The sequence below is a fragment of the Cetorhinus maximus genome, chromosome 29 (genome assembly GCF_964194155.1).
Source record: "Cetorhinus maximus chromosome 29, sCetMax3.hap1.1, whole genome shotgun sequence".
Lineage (NCBI taxonomy): Eukaryota > Metazoa > Chordata > Chondrichthyes > Lamniformes > Cetorhinidae > Cetorhinus > Cetorhinus maximus.
In genome coordinates, this window is record NC_135907.1 from 12,815,548 (window position 1) to 12,837,638 (window position 22,091).

Genomic DNA, 22,091 nt, shown 5'->3' on the forward strand with positions numbered 1-22,091 from the left:
TGCTGCACTGAAGAGGTTGGCCATCCAATGCAGATAGAGGATGAATGATCTCTTACCTTCAGCCAGGGTAAGGCAACCATCTCATCACTCTAAATTCACACACTCAAGCCCATCAGACATTCACTGGCATCTCACTCACTGCCAGCTTAAGGGGCATTACCGCTCACTCTCTCACACATACCATCACATCTCCATCTGGCCTCATCTCCTCTGGAGGCTGCCTCCTCAGCCCGCACCATCTTGAGGCCACTTGCACAGATCAATGTGTTTCCCCACACACACCCTGGGATACCCCCTTTCCCCAGTACAGCCCTCGCCCTGCAGGCTCCTCCCTTGCTTGAGGCCACTTATCCCCCTTGCCCAAGCAAGCCCTAGCCATGCAGCCATTGAAAGGCCACCCCCGGCCTTACTGGCTGGTCTGGTAGGTAGAGACCTGCCCGTGAAAACTCCCCTAAAAGTGATGTGGTGCTACCTGTGAAGCCTGGCGCTGATGACTGTGAGTGTTGACCGAAGCAAGGTAGGCAAACAAACCTCAAAGTCCCGAGAGAAGTGCAGCTCACCAGGTACACGTCGCTCATGTACAGTTGTGAAACACGTCGGTGTCCAACCACGCCTATGTGCTCGGATGATCCAGTGTGGGGGGGATGATTCCAGAGCTGGACTTATAATGATACGAAGATGTATTACAATGAAATTTCCAACGCCCGATGGCGGGAAAGGCAGCCTGCCATTGATGGGCAGAGAGGGGCGATTGCAAACTGGCTTCATGACGTCGTGAAACCGATCTTTGGCCTCCTCGCCATATTGTCTGCTCAGGCCGCCAAACACGCTCGCCACCAACAGGCACGGAAAATTCCACCCAACATCACTGAAAGGGGCTGAAATAACTTTTGTGTAAGTTAGAATCTGCAGTTAGAGACACATTTAGGTCTCTAACTGCAGAATGGGAGGCCAGTGGCCAGAGATAAGTTTGCACTGCGAGGACGAGACCCTGGAAAATGGTCAGAAGTAAGGCACTGATAAAAAGTAGAAACTTGCTGTGGTATTGTTTGATGAATGTCTTGCCAACTTGCGGAAGCTCCTCGATTTGGGAGCAGAGACCACAATGACAGCAGAGGTAACAGATTAGCTGCATGGCTGCTTGCTGAAGTGGACATAGGAAACAGGGTAGGCTATTCAGCCCCCCCCAAGCCTGTTCTGCTATTCCAGTAGATCATACAGAAATAACTTGCATTTATACAGTGCCTTTTGTGACCTCAGGACATTCCAATGCATTTTACAACCAATGAAATACTTTTGAGTTGTAACTACAATTGTGATGTAGGAAATGCAGCAGCCAATCTGTGCACAGCAAGCTCCCACAAACAGCAATGTGAAAATTACCTGATTAATCTGTTTTGTGATGTTGACTGGGGGATAAATATTGGACTGGCCACTCAGAATAACTCCCCTGTTCTCCTTAGAATAGTGCTTTGGGATATTTCCAGCATTTTCTATTACTCATTTGGCATCTTATTGAAATATAAATTACTTTGTTTTAAATATAAGACATTTATTTATGTCAGTCAGGGTAATAAGGATTACGGATGCAAAGCAGGTGGATGAAATTAAGATACTAAACTGTTGTGACCTAATTAAGTAAAGGCTTGAGGGGCTGAATGGCCTCCTTCTGTTCCTACACAAGTCTTTTTCTTCCTTGGTACTCTGTTTCTTCCTGGCCATTTCAAATCACTCAGGTGGCAGTGATGGCATAGTGGTAATGTCACTAGGCTAGTGTTCTAGAGACCCAGGTAATTTTCTGGGGACCCGGTTTGAATCCCACCATGGCAGATAGTGAAATTTGAATCCAATAAAAATCTGGAGTTAAAAGTCTAATGATGGCCATGAAACCATTGCTGATTGTTGTAAAAACCCATCCCAATCACTAAGGAAATCTGCCATCCTTACCTGGTCTGACCTACATGTGACTTCATAGCCACAGTAATGTGGTTGACTCTTAAATGCCCTCTGAACAAGGGCAATAAATGCTGGCCTAGCCAGTAACACCCACATCCCATGAGTGAATAATGTTGATCAATGGTAAATTCTCACGGTATTATTCTTTTTTGTATATTACACATTTGCATCTGAACATTTTGAACGGAATTTTCTGTATCGGAACCCCTATTTCCAACCATTAACAGAGGGTGATCTTCCACCCTGAAGAACTCAACCAGTGCAGGAAACCTCGGAGAATGCAGCGGAGAGAATCCATGCGGAAGACACGCCCCCTTTTTACAGCACTAGCTGTGCCATATTCTGTAAGTAAAGAGTTTAACTGTTCCAAAGCTTCTTTGATAGCCATTACAGAGACACGACTGCAGGAGGACATGGATTGGGACCTGGATGTTATAGGGTATAGGACATTTCGGAAGGACTGGAAGCAAGAAAAAGGTGGAGGGGGTGGCTCTGTTAGTTAACGATGACATTAGCACAATAGAAAGGGATGACCTAAGTTCAGGAAACCAGGATGTGGAAAGGTTTGGGTAGAGATGAGAAATAGTAAAGGCAAGAAGTCACTTGTGGAAGCTGCGTACTAATTGTTAAAATTGTGTACTTTCCTACCTATCTCTGTGTCATCAGCAAATTTGGCAACCATCCCGTTCATCCCTTCATCCAAGTTATTTATATAAATTGTAAACATTGAGGTTCCGGCTTTGATCCTTGTGGCACATCACTTGTTATATCTTGCCAACCTGAAAAAGATCTACTCTATGTTTCCTGTTAGCTGGCCAATCTTTTATCCATACCAATATGTTACTCCCTACACCATGAGCTTTTATTTTACACAATAACCTTTGATGTGGCACCTTATCAAATGCTTTCTGGAAATCTAAGTGCAATACATCCATCAGTTCCCATTTATCCAGAACTCCAATAAATTGGTTAAACATGATTTCCCTTTCACAAAACCATGTTGACTGTGCCTGATTACCTGGAATTTATCCAAATGCTCTGCTATAGCTTCTTTAATAATAGCTTCTAACATTTTCCCTATGACACACGTTAAGCTAACTGGCCTAATTTTAACAACACGGTAGAATGGAACGTAAAGGAAGAAATAATGAGAGCTTGTCAGAAAGGTACGGCAATAACCATGGGGGATTTTAATCTACATATAGACTGGAAAAGTCAGATGGGCAAAGGTAGCCTAGATGAGGCATTCACAGAATGTTTCTGGGATAGCTTCTTAGAACAGCATGCTCTGGAGCCAACCAGAGAGCAGGCTATACTAGACCTGGTATTGTGCAAAGAGATGGGATCAATTAATGACCTTATAGTGAAGGCACCCCTAGGTAGCAGTGACCATAACATGCTCGAGTTTTACATTCAGTTTGAGGGAGAGAGGAGTGGGTCCGATAATATGTTTTTAAACTTAAATAAGGGCAATTATGAGGGCATGAAATCAGAGCTGGCTAAAGTGAATAATTGGCAAATTAGGTTAACAGAGATGCAGTGGCTAACATTCAAGGGGGTATTTCAGAATACACAGAATAGATACATTCAAACAAGTTAGAAAAAGTCCAAGGAACGGATAGACCATCCGTGGTTAAGTAGAAAGATTAAAGATAGTATCAAACTTAAAGAAAAAATATATAATTGTGCAAAGATAGTTGGAAGGCCAGAAGATTGGACAGAATATAAGGAACAGCAAAGGATGACTAAAAGATTAATAAGGAGGGATAAATTAGAGTGTGAGAGAAAGCTAGCCAGAAATATAAAAACAGATGGTAAAGAGTTTCCATAAATATTTTAAAAAGAAACGAGTTAACAAAGTGATTATTGATTGTATAGAAAGTGAGTCTGGAGAATTGATAATGGAAAACAAGGAAATGGCAGATGAATTGAATAGGTATTTTGTATCAGCCTTCACTATAGAGGATACAAGTAACATCACAGAGGCAGCTATAAATCAGGAAATGGAAGGGAGGGAGGAACTCAGGAAAATTACAATCACCAGAGAAGCGGTACTGAGTAAATTGCTGGAGCTCTGGGCTGACAAGTGCTTGGATCCTGATGGACTTCATCTTAGGCTCTTAAAAAAAGTGGCTAGCGAGATTGTTGATGCATTGGTTTTAATTTTCCAAAACTCTCTAGATTCAGGGAAGGTCCCATTCGATTGGAAGATAGCAAATGTAATTCCATTATTCAAAAAGGGAGGGAGACAGGAAGTGGGAAACTACAGGCCAGTTAGCTTAACTTGTGTCATAGGGAAAATGTTAGAAGCTATTATTAAAGAAGCTATAGCAGAGCATTTGGATAAATTCCAGGTAATCAGGCACAGTCAACATGGTTTTGTGAAAGGGAAATCATGTTTAACCAATTTATTGGAGTTCTGGGTAAATGGGAACTGATGGATGTACTGCACTTAGATTTCCAGAAAGCATTTGATAAGGTGCCACATCAAAGGTTATTGTGTAAAATAAAAGCTCATGGTGTAGGGAGTAACATATTGGTATGGATAGAAGATTGGCTAGCTAACAGGAAACACAGAGTAGATCTTTTTCAGGTTGGCAACGAGTGATGTGCCACAAGGATCAAAGCCGGAACCTCAACTGTTTACAATTTATATAAATAAGACCATAAGACCATAAGACATAGGAGCAGAAATTAGGCCATTCGGCACATCGAGTCTGCTCTGCCATTCAATCATGGCTGATAAGTTTCTCAACCCCATTCTCCCGCCTTCTCCCCGTAACTTTTGATCCCCTTACCAATCAAGAACCTATCTATCTCGGTCTTGAATACACTCAATGACCTGGCCTCCACAGCCTTCTGTGGCAATGAATTCCATAGATTCACCACTCCCTGGCTAAAGAAGTTTCTCCTCATCTCTGTTCTAAAAGGTCTTCCCTTTACTCTGAGGCTGTGCCCTCGGGTCCTAGTCTCTCCTACTAATGGAAACATCTTCCCCACGTCCGCTCTATCCAGGCCTTTCGGTATTCTGTAAGTTTCAATCAGATCCCCCCTCATCCTTCTAAACTCCATCGAGTATAGACCCAGAGTCCTCAAACGTGCCTTGGATGAAGGGATGAACGGGATGGTTGCCAAATTTGCTGATGACACAAAGATAGGTAGGAAAGTAAGTTGTGAAGAGGACTTATAGAGGCTATAAACAGATATGGATAGGTTAAGTGAGTGGGGAAAGATCTGGCAAATGGAGTAAAATTGTGGGAAAATGCAAAATTTTCCACTTTGGTGGGAAGAATAAAAGTGAAGCATATTATCTAAATGGTGAGAGATTGCAGATCTCTGAGATGCAGAGGGATCTGGGTGTCTTACAGCTGAATCACTGAAGGCTAGTATCCAGGTACAGCAAGTTATTAGGAAAACTAATAGAATGTTATCATTTATTGCGAGGGGAAATTAATATAATAGTAGGGAGGTTATGCTCCTATCACAACAAAGATATATCCCAATGAGGAAGAAGGATTCAAGGAATGGGATAAACCAACCATGGTTAACCAAGGAAGTTAAGGATAGTATCAAACTAAAAGAAAAGACATACAATGTGGCAAAGATTAGTGGTAAACCAGAGGATTGGGAACATTTAAAAAACCAACCACAGATGACTAAAAAAAAAGAGAGAGAAAATAAGCTTTGAGGGTAAACTAGCAAGTGATATTAAAACTGACAGTAAGAGCTTCTTTTAATATATGAAAAGGAAGAGAGAGACCAAAGTGAACATAGACCCCTTACATAATGAGGCTGGGGAAATAATGGGGAACCAGGAAATGGCAGAGGAGTTAAATAAAAACTTTGCTTCAGTCTTCATGGTAGAGGATACTAATAGCATTCAAAAGGTACTAAATAATCAAGGGGCAAAAGGGGGAGAGGAAATAAATACAATAACTATCGCTAGAGAAAATATACCAGGAAAACTAATGGGGCCAAAAGCCAATAAGTCCTCTGGACCTGATGGGTTGCATCTGCGGGCATTAAAGGAAGTAGCTGTAGAGATAGTGGATGTACCAGTAGTAATCTTCCAAGAATCCTTAGATTCTGGAAAAGTCCCAGACGATTGGAAAACTTCCAATGTAACACCCTTATTCAAAAAGGGAGGAAGACAAAAAAGCAGCTAGGTATAGGCCAGTTAGCTTAATATCTGTCATTGGGAAAGTGTTGGAGTCTATTATAAAAGATATAATAGCAGAGCATTTAGAATTACATAATCTAATCAAGCAGAGTCAACATGGCTTCATGAAGGGGAAATCATGCCTGATAAATTTATTAGAATTCTTTGAGGAGGTAACAAGTAAAATAGATAAAGGAGAACCAGTAGATGTAATATATTTAGATTTCCATAAGGCATTCGATAAGGTACCACTCATAAGGCTACTTAATAAGATAAGAGCCCATGGTGTTGGGGGTAGTATATTAGCATGGATAGAGGATTGGCTAACTAATAGAAGACAGAGAGTTGGGATAAGTGGGGCATTTTTGGGATGACAACTTGTAACTAGTGGAGAGCCACAGGGATCAGTGCTGGGCCTCAATTATTTATAGTATAAATGACTTAGATGAGGGAAGTGAATGTACTATCGCCAAATTTGTGGATGATACAAAAATAGATGGGAAGGCAAGTGGTGAGGATGACACAAGGAGTCTACAGAGGGATATAGACAGGTTAAGCGAGTGGGTAAAAAAGTGGCAGATGGAATATAATGTGGGAAAATGTGAGGATATGCACTTTGGCAGAAAGAATAGAGGAGCTGAATATTATTTAAATGGAAAAAAAACTGCAGAAGGCTGCAATACAAAGGGATTTGGGTGTCCTCATGCATGAATCCCAAAAAGCTAACATACAAGTTCAACAGGTAATAGGGAAGGCAAATGGAATGCTGGCCTTTATTTCAAAGGGAATGGAGTATAAAAATATGGAAATCTTGCTAAAACTATACAAGGCACTAATTAGACCTCAGCTAGAATACTGTGAACGGTTTTGGTCCCCCTATCTAAGGAAAGATATACTGACATTGGAGGCAGTCCAGAGAAGGTTCACTAGGTTGATTCAGGGTATGGAGGGATTTTCTTATTAGGAGAGGTTGAGTAGGTTGGGCCTGTACTCATTGGAGTTTAGAAGAATGAGAGGCGACCTTATTGCAACATATAAGATTCTTAGGGGGCTTGACAGGGTAGATGCGGAGAGGTTGTTTCCCCTTGTGAGAGAGTCTAGGACCAGAGGGGCATAATCTCAGAGTAAGGGGGTGCCCATTTAAAACAGAGATGAGGAGGAATTTCTTCTCTCAGAGGGTGGTTAATCTGTGGAATTCTTTACCGCAGAGGGCTGTAGAAGCTGGGTCGATAAGTATATCCAAGGCGGAGATTGACAGATTTTTCATCAGTAAGGGAATCGAGGGTAATGGGGAAAGGTCAGGATAGTGGAGTTGAGGATTATCAGATCAGCCATGATCTCATTGAATGCTGGAGCAGACTTGATGGGCCAAATGGCCTACTTCTGCTCCTACGTCTTATGCTTCAGTTATACAGAGCATTAGTGAGACCACATCTGGAGTGCTCTGTACAGTACTGGCAACTTTATTTGAGGGAGGATGTAAATGCATTGGAAGCGGTTTAGAGAAGATTTACCAGACTAATACCTGGAATGGGTGGTCTTATGAGGTAAGGCTTGTATCCGCTGGAGTTTAGAAGAGTAAGAGGCGATTTGATTGAAGCATATATTCCTGAGGGGACTTGATAGGGCGGATGTGGGGAGGATGTTTCCTCTTCTGGGAGAATCTAGAACTAGGGGTCACTGTTTAAAAATAAGGGGTCATCCATTTAAAACAGAGATGAGGTGAAATTTTTTCTCTCAGAGGGCCGTGAGTCTTTGGAACTCTCTTCCTGAAAAGGTGGTGGAAGCAGAGTCTTTGAATATTTTTAAGGCAGAGGTGGATAGACTCTTGGTAACCAAGGGGGTGATAGGTTATTGGGGGTAGGTGGGAGGCCGATTTGAGGTAACTATTAGATCAGCCACGATCTTATTAAATGGTGGAGCTGAGGGGTGAGTGGCCTACAACTATTCCTTGTTCATGGGTAAGGTGGTAGGGTGAGTAAGGAGATAGGGTGGATACAGTAAGTTGAGGGTGTCAGTGTGAGTGATTAGGTGGGGGTGGGTGCGGGGGTGCATCAGTTGTATAGTTATCCAGCTGTTAGGCTAGGTTTTATCTGTCCAATATTTTCTGGGTGGCGATCCAGGTAAGGAAGTTGGAACTGCCTGAAGTCTCCGACTCTAACTTAGAATCATTCTTTGTAGGGTTCCGGGGAGTTGGGGAATTGTCCATTGGAAATTCAAACTTCCCGGGCAATTCCCAAGGAGCCCTTGCATTTTGGCTTCTGAGGGGTCCTATAGCGCAACTTGGGGTGTACATCTGGTCTCCGACTATCTAGAGACTGGAAGATCTGGGCCTTTGTTGCCCTTTCTGCCCTCTCTGTTGGAGAGATTATAAGTTCATCGATTAATGGCTACCTGAGTTGTGAGTCCACATGTTAAGTCCCACTCAGTGCAATACACAACAATCGTGAAGGCAATTTGACATAATTCTGGAGTTAATGCTGGTTATTATGAGCATTTAGGGAGATTTTTTTCACTCGTTGTTGACAACAACACACTTCTCTTCTCAGACTGGTGTGGGGACAGGCTCTATGTATTAATGTCTATCCCTGGAGAATTGCCTCGACCCACCCCCTCTGAGCTTTGGGTTACTTGTCCCTGATGTAAACTCTGGCTCAGTAGGTCTCTGAGTCAGAAGGTCGAGGGCTCAAGTCTGATTCAAAGGTTTCAGTACAGAAGTCAATGACTCTGTTGCAGGAGGGTGGAGGTGCTGTATTTCAGTTAAAACTGGGTCCACCTACTCGCTCAGTGGATGTAAAGAGATCCTGTGGTACTATTTTGGAAGAAGAGAAGGGGCGACATCCCCAGTGTCCTGTCCAATATTCACCTCTCAATCAACACCACAAAAGCTGATTATCTGACCATTCTCCTATTGCTGTTCCTGGGAGCTTGCTGTGCACAAACTGGCTGTCTAGTTTCCTACATTGAAGTGTATCATTGGCACTGAAGCAATTTGGGATCTTCTGTGGTTGTGAAAGGCACTATATAAATGCAAGTCTTTAAGTGGCATTTACTAGTCCATCGGTGGAGGGCAGGGAGCGGTTAGCTTAGGTGGGGAGCATGTCATCCAGAGTAACACCGTACAGCGCAGGTGGAATTCCTTTTCCGGCTGTAGTAGACTTGGGACCTACCTCCTTGCCCTGACCCTTAGATTGGAAGGCAACCCATCAGTGACAAAAGCCACCAAGAAAACAGCTCAGGGTGAAGCATTAAGCAGAGGCATTGACGTAGTGGTAGTGTCATTGTACGAGTAATCCAGAGGCCCAGGCTAATGCTCTAGTGACATGGGTTCAAATCCCAACACGGCAGCTGGTGGAAGTTAAAATTCAATTAATAAAATCTGGAATATAAAGCTAGTCTCAGTAATGGTGCCCATGAAACTATCATCGATTGTTGTAAAGACACAACTGGTTCACTAATGTCCTTCAGGGAAGGAGATCTGCCATCCTTACCTGGTCTGGCCTACATGTGACTCCAGACCCACAGCAATGTGGTTGACTCTTAACTGAAATGGCCTAGCAAGCCACACAGTTCAAGGGCAATTAGGGATGGGCAACAAATGCTGACCTTGCCAGCGACACCCACATCCCATGAAAGAATACATTTGAAAAATCAGCAGACACTCATCACGTCACTAGTCTTTGCTATTGTCTACTCTTAACATGCAATTAAAATAATATTAACAGTTTCATAACCTTTAAGGTTTAAAAATGACCCGGGTTTCTGTTCTTTCTTTTCTACTAATAACAAGGAATGGAAAAATAATATCTCCCCCAATATTTGGACACGCATCACAGCCGGGATTGGTTGGAAAACGTGGAAAGGGAACTTGGGCTAGGAGCAACTCCTGATGCAAACCGGGTTAACACATGTCCTCAGCAATGTTGCTGTGGACTGGAATCAAGTGCAAAGTTCAACTATTCATAACTCTGACAAACAAATGAGTTCAAATTGGATTTCCCTGTGCTTCACTGACCTTTGTAAAGTCAAGCCTCAGTGGTTATGCAAATGAGGGGATGGTAGAATGTGCAAAGATAAATCAGTAGCAGTTGTTCAGGGACCTCCTAAACTCTCAGTGTTGGGTGTATTCACCCAAGGAGGAAACATTGGCTTAACCTCAAAATCAACACAGGCTCCTGACGCTATGAAACTGTTTGTGTAAATATTTTAATAACGACGCCGTGAATATCCAAATGACCTAATATTTTCAGTTTTATGTTATTTGTTTATCCCACAATATGTATTAAAAGTATTTTAATCTGATATGTGCTCAATTAATTCCCCCCCCCGGCATTGGTCTGACTCTTTAACTTATGTTTCTCCCTCCACAAACGCTGCCTGGTCTGCTGAGCATTTCCAGCATTTTCTGTCTTTATTCTGGAGTTCCGTCACCTGTGATGTTTAGCTTTTGGGCGACTCAATTAATCAGCCCACTGCACCATCAGGACCTTTCTCCTTTTTGTTCATCTGCTAGTTTAACGTCTAATTCTCAAAAGGTAGGGTTATGGCTTGGCGGGGAGTGGTGGGGTGGGGCTGGAGCTGGAATAATTGGACAGCCCTTTCAAAGAACCAGCACAGGCATGATAGGCAGAATGGCCTCCTTCTGTGGTGTAAGATGCTAAGTAAATTTGTTGACCTTCAAGGTCAAGTTGCGAGTAAACTGCTCTTCGCCATTGGCTAGTTCAGTAAACCAGGGGTGAAACAGTTAATATCTGAATTGACAGGAAACACATTTACTTGGTGATGGTACAAACACACTGGGGCAGAACTTCCTCAGAGATCCTTCCAGTTAACTTTGATGGAAGTGTGATGGAAACTCCGATTAACTGCAGTTCCACCGAAATGGCATCAGCTGGTGGAACTCCGAGGAAACTCCGCTGTAGTGAGCGTGCATTCCCCTTTGCGCAATGATTGGGAATGTCACAAAAGCTGATAGCCCCTGCTCTTGGCAAGGTGGACTTTAAAATCTCCACTTTACAGCAGTGTTCAACAGGAGGGATTGACTCGCAAATGAGAAAACTGATAGTAGCCCACATTTAGCGGAGATGAGACAAAATCCACTTTCAATAGCAACGAGGACTGGTAAATGGAGGAAGACACCAACTGCAAGAGGTCACAAAGATGGACGACAACATAGGTCAGTCATCGAACGGCCTGGGCTAATGAAACATGAACTCAAATCCTACCAGGGTAGGTGGGGGATTTCACAGAATCACAGAGTCACACAGTGCAGAAGAGGCCCTTCGGCCCATCGAGTCTGCACCGACACTTGAGAAAAACATGACCTACCTACCTAATCCCATTTACTAGCACTTGGCCCATAGCCTTGAATGTTATGACGTGCCAAGTGCTCATCCAGGTACTTTTTAAAGGATGTGAGACAACACCCTCCCAGGCAGCGCATTCCAGACCTCTGGGTAAAAAAGCATTTCCTCACATCCCCCCTAAACCTCCTGCCCCTCACCTTGAATTTATGTCCCCTTGTGTCTGACCCTTCAACTAAGGGGAACAGCTGCTCCCTATCCACCCTGTCCATGCCCCTCATAATCTTGTACACCTCGATCAGGTTGCCCCTCAGTCTTCTCTGCTCCAACGAAAACAACCCAAATCTATCCATCCTCTCATGTTTCATCCCAGGCAACATCCTGGTGAATCTCCACTGCACCCCCTCCAGTGCAATCACATCCTTCCTATAATGTGGTGACCAGAACTGCACACAGTACTCCAGCTGTGGCCTCACCAAAGTTCTATAAATTTAATCAGCTGAATAAACAGCTAACGTCATTAATGGTGGCCACAAGCTACTAGATCTAGTTCACTGATGTCTTTTAGACCAGGAAACTTGCTGTTGGGTAGCAATATGGTTAACCCTTAACAAAATTCTGAAATGGCCCAGCAAGTCACTCAGTTGCCTTTGAGGAGGTGCCACCACCTTCTCAAGGACAATTAGGGGTGGGCAATAAATGCTGGCCTAGCCAGCGACGCCCACATTCTAAGACACGACACAGACGAATAAAGCAATGAAGGATTTATAGTTGGAGCAAGCCAGACTTTAAGTGACTTTAAAGGAATAAAAACTGTGCAGGGCACAATAGAAGCAGCTGACCCACTGTCACCTGATTTGCTCTACTCCCCAAGTCAAATTTCTCACCCAGTAACACAATAATATTACTTTTAAAATGAATTGCCTTTTCTCTTTCAGTCCAGCTTACGTAGCAATCTAGGGCAGCAGTAGCTTGTGTCAGCAGCACAGCCTCATCTCTTGGACATCCCAGGTCTCCCACAAAGGTGTTTGAAAGACCCTGAGGCGACTTTCTCAACACTCACACTCTCTCCCAGTCAAACCTCTGTCTCATTCCTTTCACCATTATTTTATCTTCCCCTGCCTCACCCTCTCTCCTTGGCTCGTCAGCCTTGCTGTCTAAGTTTTTCCATTGAATACGAGTTGCCCACTGTCTAGTTGGTCAGTTGAATTTACCAGACCTCTCGTCCAGGCGCTGACCAAGGAGGACGGAGAATGCTTTCCTACAATTGGTATGCATTAAGGCCATTGTCTAGATCTCCACTTACTATTAAATGTAAAATATGAAAATCTTTCTGCTATATTTAAAAATGTTACTAATATATCGCAGGCAGAGGTAATCATATCTCCTAGTCACACCCCTTTAAGGACCAAACAATCAGAGAGCACAAATACAGAGGGCATCAAATAATGAGGATCACATTGAATTACATAGAATTTTACAGTACAGAAACAGGCCATTTGGCCCATCTGGTCAATGCCTGTATTTATGCCCCACACGGTCCTTCTTCCATCTTATTTCACCTCACCCAATCAACACCTCCTTCAATTCCTTTCCCCCTCATGGCAATAGTTCTAGATTGAAAGCAACACACAACAATTGGGTGACTATCTGAAGGGACAATAGTTGGAGGGCTAGAGGGAAAGGGAGAGCGGGACTAGCAGAGTTACTCCTGCAGACAGCCAGCATGGACACAATGGGCCAAATGGCCTCCTGCTGCGCTGTAACCACTCTAGGATTCAATGATAATTGCTTAGGCAATTAGAACAGTTCGGAAGAATGGAATGAATAAAAAGGAATCACTTACTTGAAATGATTGCGTACATACCCCAAAGACTGATGGCCAATTTCCCGTCATGAAGAGACTTAAAAGGCTATTCCTGCATAACCAACGAGGGAGAATGTTGACAGGGAGCATGGGGCTCACAGCATATGCAAGCGCCAAAGTTCCCAATCCCTCTTAGGCCATCTGAGATCGTGGGATCACCACGATCCATTTCCATTGCCAACACTAAATATAAGATTGGAGTCGTTCTTACCGTTCTGATGTTGTGTTGCTGTCACACAATGTGGGAACAGGGTAAGATTGATGTTATGACGTGCCCTTTTAGGTGCATCGAACTTTGCAGCTGGCACACCAACAGGCTTTCTCGAAGATTTATTGCAGTTAGCTGACGTAACTCTGCTCGGAAGAACAAATATTCCCTGGAAAGAGCAATTAAAACTGATACACTCCCAATACTCTTCTCCACTTCACTAACACCTCCTCAGCTCTGACTTACAAAGAAATTGTGCTCAGGGGATGGGGAGGGGCATTGCGTGGAGCAAAATTATTACAACACGATCCTTCCTTGAAAACTGGCATAAATCCAGAACACAAACACTCTGAGACTGTCCCAATTGCAGCACCTCCCCTTTCTCTACTGTCTTAACTCTTAAATGTGTGCCTGAGAATTATTTTTGATCCCCCTGCTCTAGGTATCAAGTCATAGAATCACAGAAGCACACAGTGCAGAAGAGGCCCTTCGGCCCATCGATCTGCACCGACACGTGAGAAACACCTGACCTCCTACCTAATCCCATTTACCAGCACTTGGCCCATAGCCTTGAATGTTATGACATGCCAAGTGCTCATCCAGGTACTTTTTAAAGGATGTGAGGCAACCCGCCTCCACCACCCTCCCAGGCAGTGCATTCCAGACCATCACCACCCTCTGGGGAAAAAAGTATTTCCTCACATCCCCCCCCAAACCTCCTGCCCCTCACCTTGAATTTATGTCCCCTCGTGTCTGACCCTTCAACTAAGGGGAACAGCTGCTCCCTATCCACCCCATCCATGCCCCTCATAATCTTGTACACCTCCATCAGGTCACCCCTCAGTCTTCTCTGCTCCAGCGAAAGCAACCCAAGTCTATCCAACCTCTCTTCATAACTTAAATGTTTAATCCCAGGCAACATCCTGGTGAATCTCCTCTGCACCCCCTCCAGTGCAATCACATCCTTCCCATAATGTGGTGACCAGAACTGCACACAGTACTCCAGCTGTGGCCTCACCAAGGTTCTATACAACTCCAACATGACCTCCCTACTTTTGTAATCTATGACCCGATCGATAAAGGCAAGTGTCCCGTATGCCTTTTTCACCACCCCACTAACATGCCCCTCCGCCTTCAGAGATCTATGGACACACACGCCAAGGTCCCTTTGTTCCTCAGAACTTCCTAGTGTCATGCTGTTCATTGAATACTTCCTTGTCAAATTACTCCTTCCAAAGTGTATCACCTCACACTTTTCAGGGTTAAATTCCATTGGCCACTTATCTGCCCATTTGACCATCCCATAACTCATGTTAGAATACAGGACCAATACACACTTGTTGCCTTTCAGCACCCTTTCTCTCCCTGGTAGTCTCTCAAAATGATGAGGACGCTCGCCCCAGATTGCAAGGGCCTGCATGTGGTGGCTGTCACACTGCAGTAATCTCACGGTTCTGGCTGACCAGGAAACTCTCTCGCTCTTACCGCCTGCCATCAGGCAGATTGGAAGGGTTTACAGGCTGATTGATCAACCTTGTTTGGCGTTTTGTGGATCACCAAGTCCTGGGGGAGGATTTCTCGCTCACCCGCTGGGCCTGGGCGAATGGGCCTGGGACCAGCCTGTGATCGTGGCCCCCTCGCCCCACCATGATTTCACCCTGACTGGCCAATTAACAGCCAGAAACATGTGCTGAGAACCTCAGCGCTGCCGGGGTGGGGGCGGGAGGAGCACGAGGGCTGAAGATCGTGCGAGTGCCGGGGGGGTGGGGGGGGTGGTGGGTAAGGGGGGGAGGGGTGAGGGGGGAGGGGTGAGGGGGGGTAGGGGTGAGGGGGGAGGGGTGCACTCAGTGAAAGCCCCCAGGAGGCACAGAGCTGCCTCAGAGAGCTGAAGATTTTGAAAGTGAAAAATGAAGATTTTGAAAATAAGGAAATCATGTTCCCCGCATGTGACCGTGTCACATGAACAGGGGCATGTGAAAAATGAGTTTAAAAATTTTTTATTATCTTTCACTTCTGGCTCAGAGGCAGTGATGCTACTCACTGCACCACAAGACCTCCGACAGTACCTTGCTAAGTGGCTATCTTCTATATGGGGAACCTGGACGGAGTATTAAACTACAGAGGCCTCATCTCTTCGCAATCTTCCCCTGGTCTTCATAGTTGTGCCAATCAACATACCAGGGGAGAAACTGGACAGCGCCGGCCATATAAACACTGTGGCTACAAGACTAGGTCAGAGGCTGGGAATTCTGCGGAGACTAACTCACCTCTTGATTCCCCAAAACCTGTCCACCATCTACAAGGCACAAGTCACAAGTCAGGAGTGTGATGGAATACTCTCTTATTGCCTGTACAATAGTGACAACCTCGTAATGAGCGCAGCTCCAACAATACTCAAAAAACTCAACACCATCCGGGACAAAGCAACCCGTTTGATTGGCACCCTAGCCACCAGCTTAAAAATTGAATCCCTTCCCCACTGGCGCACAGTAACAGTGTGTACCATCTACAAGATGCACTGCAGCAACTCACCAAGACTCCTTTGACAGCACCCTCCAAACCCATGATGTCTACCATCTAGAAGGACAAGGGCAGCAGATAGATGGGAACACCAGCACCTGCAAATCCCCCTCCAAGCCACTCACCATCCAGACTTGGAAATATATCGCCGTTCCTTCACTGTCGCTGGGTCAAAATCCTGGAACCCCCCCTCCCTAACAGCACTGTGGGTGTACCTACACTACAGGGACTGCAGCGGTTCAAGAAGGCAGCTCACCCCCACCTTCTCAAGGGCAATTAGGGTTGGGCAATAAATGCCGGCCCAGCCAGCGAAGCCCACGTCCCGTGAATGAATAAAAAAAAAGTGGTAATGTCACTGGACTAGTAATCCAGAGGCTCAGGCAAATGCCCTGGGGACATGCAGTAAGTCATAAGGGAAGCCCAGCAAGAGGGGGGGTCTTGAGCAGCCATTAGACCCTCTGCCTATGCAATTTTTAGGTGCAACCCATAGACCCATGTACAGGAGCCTTTGCCAATATGGCAGGCAGAGTCTTTGGCTCTGGAGTGTCCGCAGGTGTGCCCGCCTGCCATATTGAGGTGTAAGCATCCTTGCTTCATGGCGAAGAAAAAGGCATTGTGCCAACCAGTCTCTAGATATCATGTCCATAATCAGAAGCATGTCCACAATAATTTGCCTTCAACATAGAAAGACATGCGTCGGTGCTCCACTGGAGTCTATTGGGAAAAATATTGACATCGAGCCACATAAAGCGATATGGAGCAGGTAGCTGAAAACTTGCCTAAAGAGGTGGGCTTTGAGGGGCCTCTTAACAGAAGAGGTATAGCAGAGGGAGGCGGAGAGGTGGGTCACTGCACTATGCAATGAGCCACATTATAATAGATAAAATAGCAAAAAGCACTTAGTAGTTGGGACTCGTCCAAGTCTAATTTTTCATCTCTACATGGCCGTCACTACACTGCAGGAGGCGTGAGATGCTCTGAGACATGTTAAGACACGTTACATGAATGCCAGGCTTCTTTCCTTTACCTCTTTGAAAGAGTACACATATATACTTGAGTAAATCATGCCTATTATATTTTAGTTTCTCTTGTTGGACATGTAATTGAATTTAAATAATTTACCAGCATTAGCTGTTCATCACCATCAGCATTTAAAAAAAAACTGGATTACACCTCTTATCAGTTTGTTGTTGATGTGATAGTCCTTCAGCTGCTGGGTCACAGATACTACCAACCTCAGGAAGTTTCCATCAATGTCCTCCTACAGTAGTGACCCACCGCTCCACTTCTTTGACCACTCTTTGCTCTTCTTTCACCTTTAAAGGGGTCCCTAAACACTTCCTCTTTGACCATGCTTTTGGCCGCCTGTTTGAACATTGCTCTCTGCAGCCGTTGTCAAATTGTGTCTGATTTGGCTCCTAAAGCAATTGGAATGTTTCCCTAAGTTACACGTGCTACATAAATGCAGGCTGTTGTTGATGTGTAACGCTTCTGATTATAGACATTAGGTCTATCAATACCCTGTATGTGGCCGTGTCAGCTGTGGCTTAGCAGTTGCACTTTGACCTCTGAGTCAGAAGGTTGTGGGTTCAAGCCCCACTCCATGGGGCTCGAGTGCCTAATCTAGGCTGTGCCACCCCAGTGCAGTATTGAGGGAGCGCTTCACTGACAGGGGGCGCTGCCTTTTGGATGGATAAGATCCCATAAAATAGCAAAGGGGATTCTCCCCTGTGTCCTGGCCGACATTGATCCTCATCCAAGATCTCAAACAGATTGTCCGGTCGTTAAAACGTTACTGTCTGTGGAATCTTGCTGTGCACATTTCCTACTTTACAATAGTAACTACAACCTCAAAAACGTTTAACTCGGTATAAATCACTTTGGTGCGTTCTGAGGCCACGAAGGGTGCTATATAAATACAAATCTTTCTTTATCCAAAACCTCAAAATATAATTAAATCTAGCTGTGAGTTTAATGCAGTTGGCCTGGTCTTCCAAGCCTTCACTTGCTTTTGATCCTTTGATGGGGCTTGGTGAACTGAACCAACGCCAAGATCATCTACTGAGTGCACCATTTCTGGGAGTTGCTGTTGCTGGAGGTGCAGCTGAAGAGAATGGGAAGCTTTTGGAGCTGAATACCATGAGCCAACTGCGTGACAGGAAGACCGAAGGGTTCCATTGGGTTATATGGTGCTCGCTATCATGGACTTCCCGAGCTGAGTCTTTGACCTGTTTAGCCCAACAACCACACCAGTTGAAAACCTGTAACCTCAGCAGCTGTAGTGCAATGAAAAAAAATTGCGTTGGGATCTGATCCCTACATCCTCAGATGCTCAATGAACTCTGGATCAAAAACTCCTGAAGCTGTGTCCTCCAACCCTGACAGCTCTTTGACACTGTGAGGTCCCTCAGACGGCACACGGGTAGGAATAACCAGAGATCCCCCTGATACGAGTGGTTAAACACCCTGCTGGAATTGCACTCCCAGGAATATTTCCAAAACTAAAAGACATCAGTGTGAGAAAGGCAGCAATAAACCAAATAGGACATTAAAGAGAAATGTGTTGGTAAAAATGTGGAACTCTGCTATTAGTGTTCCCTCTGAACTACACTGGTGTGTAGCCACGCAGTGTCTGGAACGTACAGTGAAGATCAAAAGACAGTCAGCACAAAACCAACATTTCCTTTAAAATGGGAGCATGTGGAGCCGCTCAGCAGCCTTAAAGGGAATGAACAGGTCAACAAACAGACAACAAAGAAAAATTAGAGGGAACCTGCTTGCTGCTAAATGGTGTAGGTGAGAGAAAACAAAGACTTACATTAATATATTCACCTCAGGACATCCCCACCTTACTGAAGTACTTTTGAAGTGTAGTCACTGTTGCAATGTAGGCAACACGGCAGCCAATTTGCACACAGCAAGCTCCCACAAATGGCAATTTGTTAATGGCTGGGTAATCTGTTTTTGTGATGTTGAACGATGGATAAATATTGGCCAGGACACCGGGGAGAACTCCCCTGTTCTTCCTCTAGATAGTGCCACTGGATCTTTTACATCCACCCGAGAAGGCAGACAGGGTCTTGGTTTAAGATCCCATCCAAAAGATGGCACTCCCAACAGAGCAGCACTCCCTCAGTGTTGCACTGGAGTGTCGACATGGATCCCTGTGCTCAAATTGCAGGGCAGGGACATCATTCTTCTGATTCAGAGGCGAGAGAGCGTTATTCATTGGTCCACAGCTGACACTGTCCAAGTGTCACTGAAGTGAAAGAAGAAGCTAGATAAACACATGGACCTGAATCTTCTGGTTGGTGAGCGGGCGTGGGCCCTGCTCACCGACGCGTAAAATGAGGCGCGGTGACATCGGCCGCACTTGCCGACGTCACCGCGCGTCATTCTGACCCTCAGTTCAGCAGGCGCGCAGCGGAGTCGGCTGCCCCGCCCACTGAACTGTCAAAGGCCTATTGAGGCCATTAATTAACTCATTTAACTGGTTCTTGGGGCTGCCCGTCCAGCCTTAAGGTTGGCGGGGGGGTTGGGGGGCAGGCGAAGAGCCCAGGCGGCCTTCGCATTTATCATGAAACCTCATCCATGGGCGGGACGAGGTTTCATGAAGCGTTTATTAATTAAATAAATGTTGTTATTAAAATTAATTGACGTGTCCCAACTCATGTGACACTGTCAACCTATCAGCGCATCCTTCTATCCCTTTCTCCCTCGAGGGGACAGCTTTCTCCCCATCGGGCGGGCTGGATGGGAGCGGGCGCGGGCAGACATGTCCGAATTTCTTTTCTATTTTTTCTTTGAAGTTTTCGGGAAGCTCTGTGCCTCAGGAAGATTTTTGTGCTCTTTCGCATGCGCGTGCGCTAAAGGGCGCAGGTCCCAACTCTCCCTCCTCCTCCTCCTCCCGTGCCCGTACAGGGAGCGCTCAGTGTGTGTGTCACGCTGGGCGGGCCTTAATTGGTCCACTCAGGGAAACTGATGGCCTGCCTGCACCCAGCCCGCCCAACGGAGGGGGGGAAACTCTCCCCGTGAGGGAGAAAGGAATAGAAGGTAGGTAGGGTGGTAGGGTGAAGCAAAGAGGGTTGAGAGGAGCCTCGGGTGGAGTATAAACATCAGCTGAGCCGAATGGCTTGTATGTGTGCTGGAAACTATGTACTGGTTTGACAGTAGGGCTCATTCTCAGCATACTGTTGATGTGTTAGGGTGAAAGCTGCATGTGTGTTTTAAGGTGTTTCTAACCAATAAAAGACAGAGGAGCATAGAGGGTAAGGAGGACAGGCACGAGAGAACACAACATGATTTTGTATCGTGAAAGCCCCTCGCCAGAAAGCTGAAGCAAGTTTGTTTAAATGCTTACCTCCTCAGTTGCAGTCTGAAGCTCCCACTCCGATTAGTGTCCTGGCTGACGCTGATCAGATTGCCGAGGGTTTCCTCTTTGCTGCTGCCTCTGCAGCCTTTGACTCCGCACGCTACTGATTGGAGGGAAGTTTGCTCACAAGTCTCCAGGGCATACAAGAATAAATCTCAATATTGTTCAGGATTCCAGTGGTGAGGAGTTTGTCTTGGCCACGCATTAGCGTGAGAACATTTCCGAAAGTTTTGGCTTCTTAGCTAAGTTATAAAATTGTTCTGAAGCAGTTTAATTAGAAACACACAGTGGCGCTTACTGGAAGCAAACCGAGACAGGATGGAGGATTATTTTTTTGAGAAGTTGGGAAATTCCATGGATGGGTTTTGGCAGGAACTCAAGTGATTCAGCAATGCATGACCCAATACTACTCCTTGAATGTGGGTGGAGAAAAGGGCAGAATTATAGAGGGAGGGAACAAAAGGGTGTACAGACAAGGAACGGAAACACCGACACACAGGGAGAGACAAAGAGGTGTAAAGAAACTGTACTAAAGATGCATGACCAGTCAGGGAATATGGCTGGAGGGTAAAACAGTCACAGAATTTCAGGGAAATTGAGGCTTAGAGAGAGAGAGAGACACACAGGTCACAGAGGCAGGGAGAGAGAGAAAAACACAGAGGCAAGAGGTACAGATATACATGGACAGGCAGGGCACAAGATTAACTGTGAACAGAGGGACAAGGAGAAAAGGGATGATGGAGGGAATGCTGATATAAGTACATATGTATATAGTTAATTGAAATGTAAAATTCTGTCGAGGATTGGCAGGTCAGATGCTGAGAGACTGTTTCCCCTGGTGGGAGCTTCGAGAACTATCGGGATGACAGGTCTCAGGATAAGGCGCGCGGTTTTTCAGTTGGCGTGCAGGGGGCGGGCCCAACACGCCAACGCGTGAAGTGACACGCGATGATGTCGGGCATGTGTCCTGACGTCATCGCGCAGTCCCACGATGCGTTGTTTGGCGGGCATGCGCTGGAGTTGGCCGCGCACCCGCCGAAATATAAACATCGCATTAAGGCTATTCACCAAGCAACTATTGTAATTGTTAACATTGCCCATCCAACCTTACGGTTTGGGGGGTGGGTGGGGGGAGGGGCAGGCGAAAAGCCCCAAGAGGTCTTCGCGTTTTTTTAGGAAACCTCATCCAGGAGCGGGATGAGGTTTCCTGAAACTTTTATTAAATAAATAAAGATTCACGAATATAAAAAAACATGTCCCATCTCACGTGGCACAGTCACGTGAGGGGACACGTTTAAATACATTTTTAAATCTTTCGTTTAATCATTTTAATATCGATTCGATTTCCCTGAGGCAGCTCTGTGCCTCGGGGAGATTTTGGCGCTCTCGCCGGCACGGGCAAAAGAGCGCTGGCCCTGACTCCTCCCACCCCCCACCCCCCCTCCCCCACACCCGCACAGCTAGTGCTGAACACTGCGGCTCGCCTATTACGCAGGGTGGGCCTTAATTGGCACGCCCGCGTAAAATGGCAACCCCCGGCCAAGAGGTTGCCCATTTAGGGCTGAGATGAGGAGAAATTTCTTCCCGCAAAAGGGTTGTGAATCTTTCAAATTCTCGAGGGCCACGGGTTCTCCGTCATTTGGTACATTCAAAAGAAATATTTATGGAAACTGAAGAGAATTAAGGGATCTGAGGAAAATGGAGGA

At 45.4% G+C, this 22,091-nt stretch overlaps 1 protein-coding gene across 1 annotated transcript in view; it reads right to left on the minus strand.

Moving 5' to 3' along the window:
- The window catches only part of LOC144669266 (cytokine receptor common subunit beta-like), a 62,151-nt gene extending 41,385 nt beyond the window's left edge, over positions 1 to 20,766 (minus strand). The window contains exon 1 of the mRNA XM_078531592.1: positions 20,374 to 20,766. The gene's annotated coding sequence lies outside the window, so the exon portion shown is untranslated. The remainder of the gene's footprint in view (positions 1 to 20,373) is intronic.
- Between the last annotated feature and the right edge of the window lie 1,325 nt (positions 20,767 to 22,091).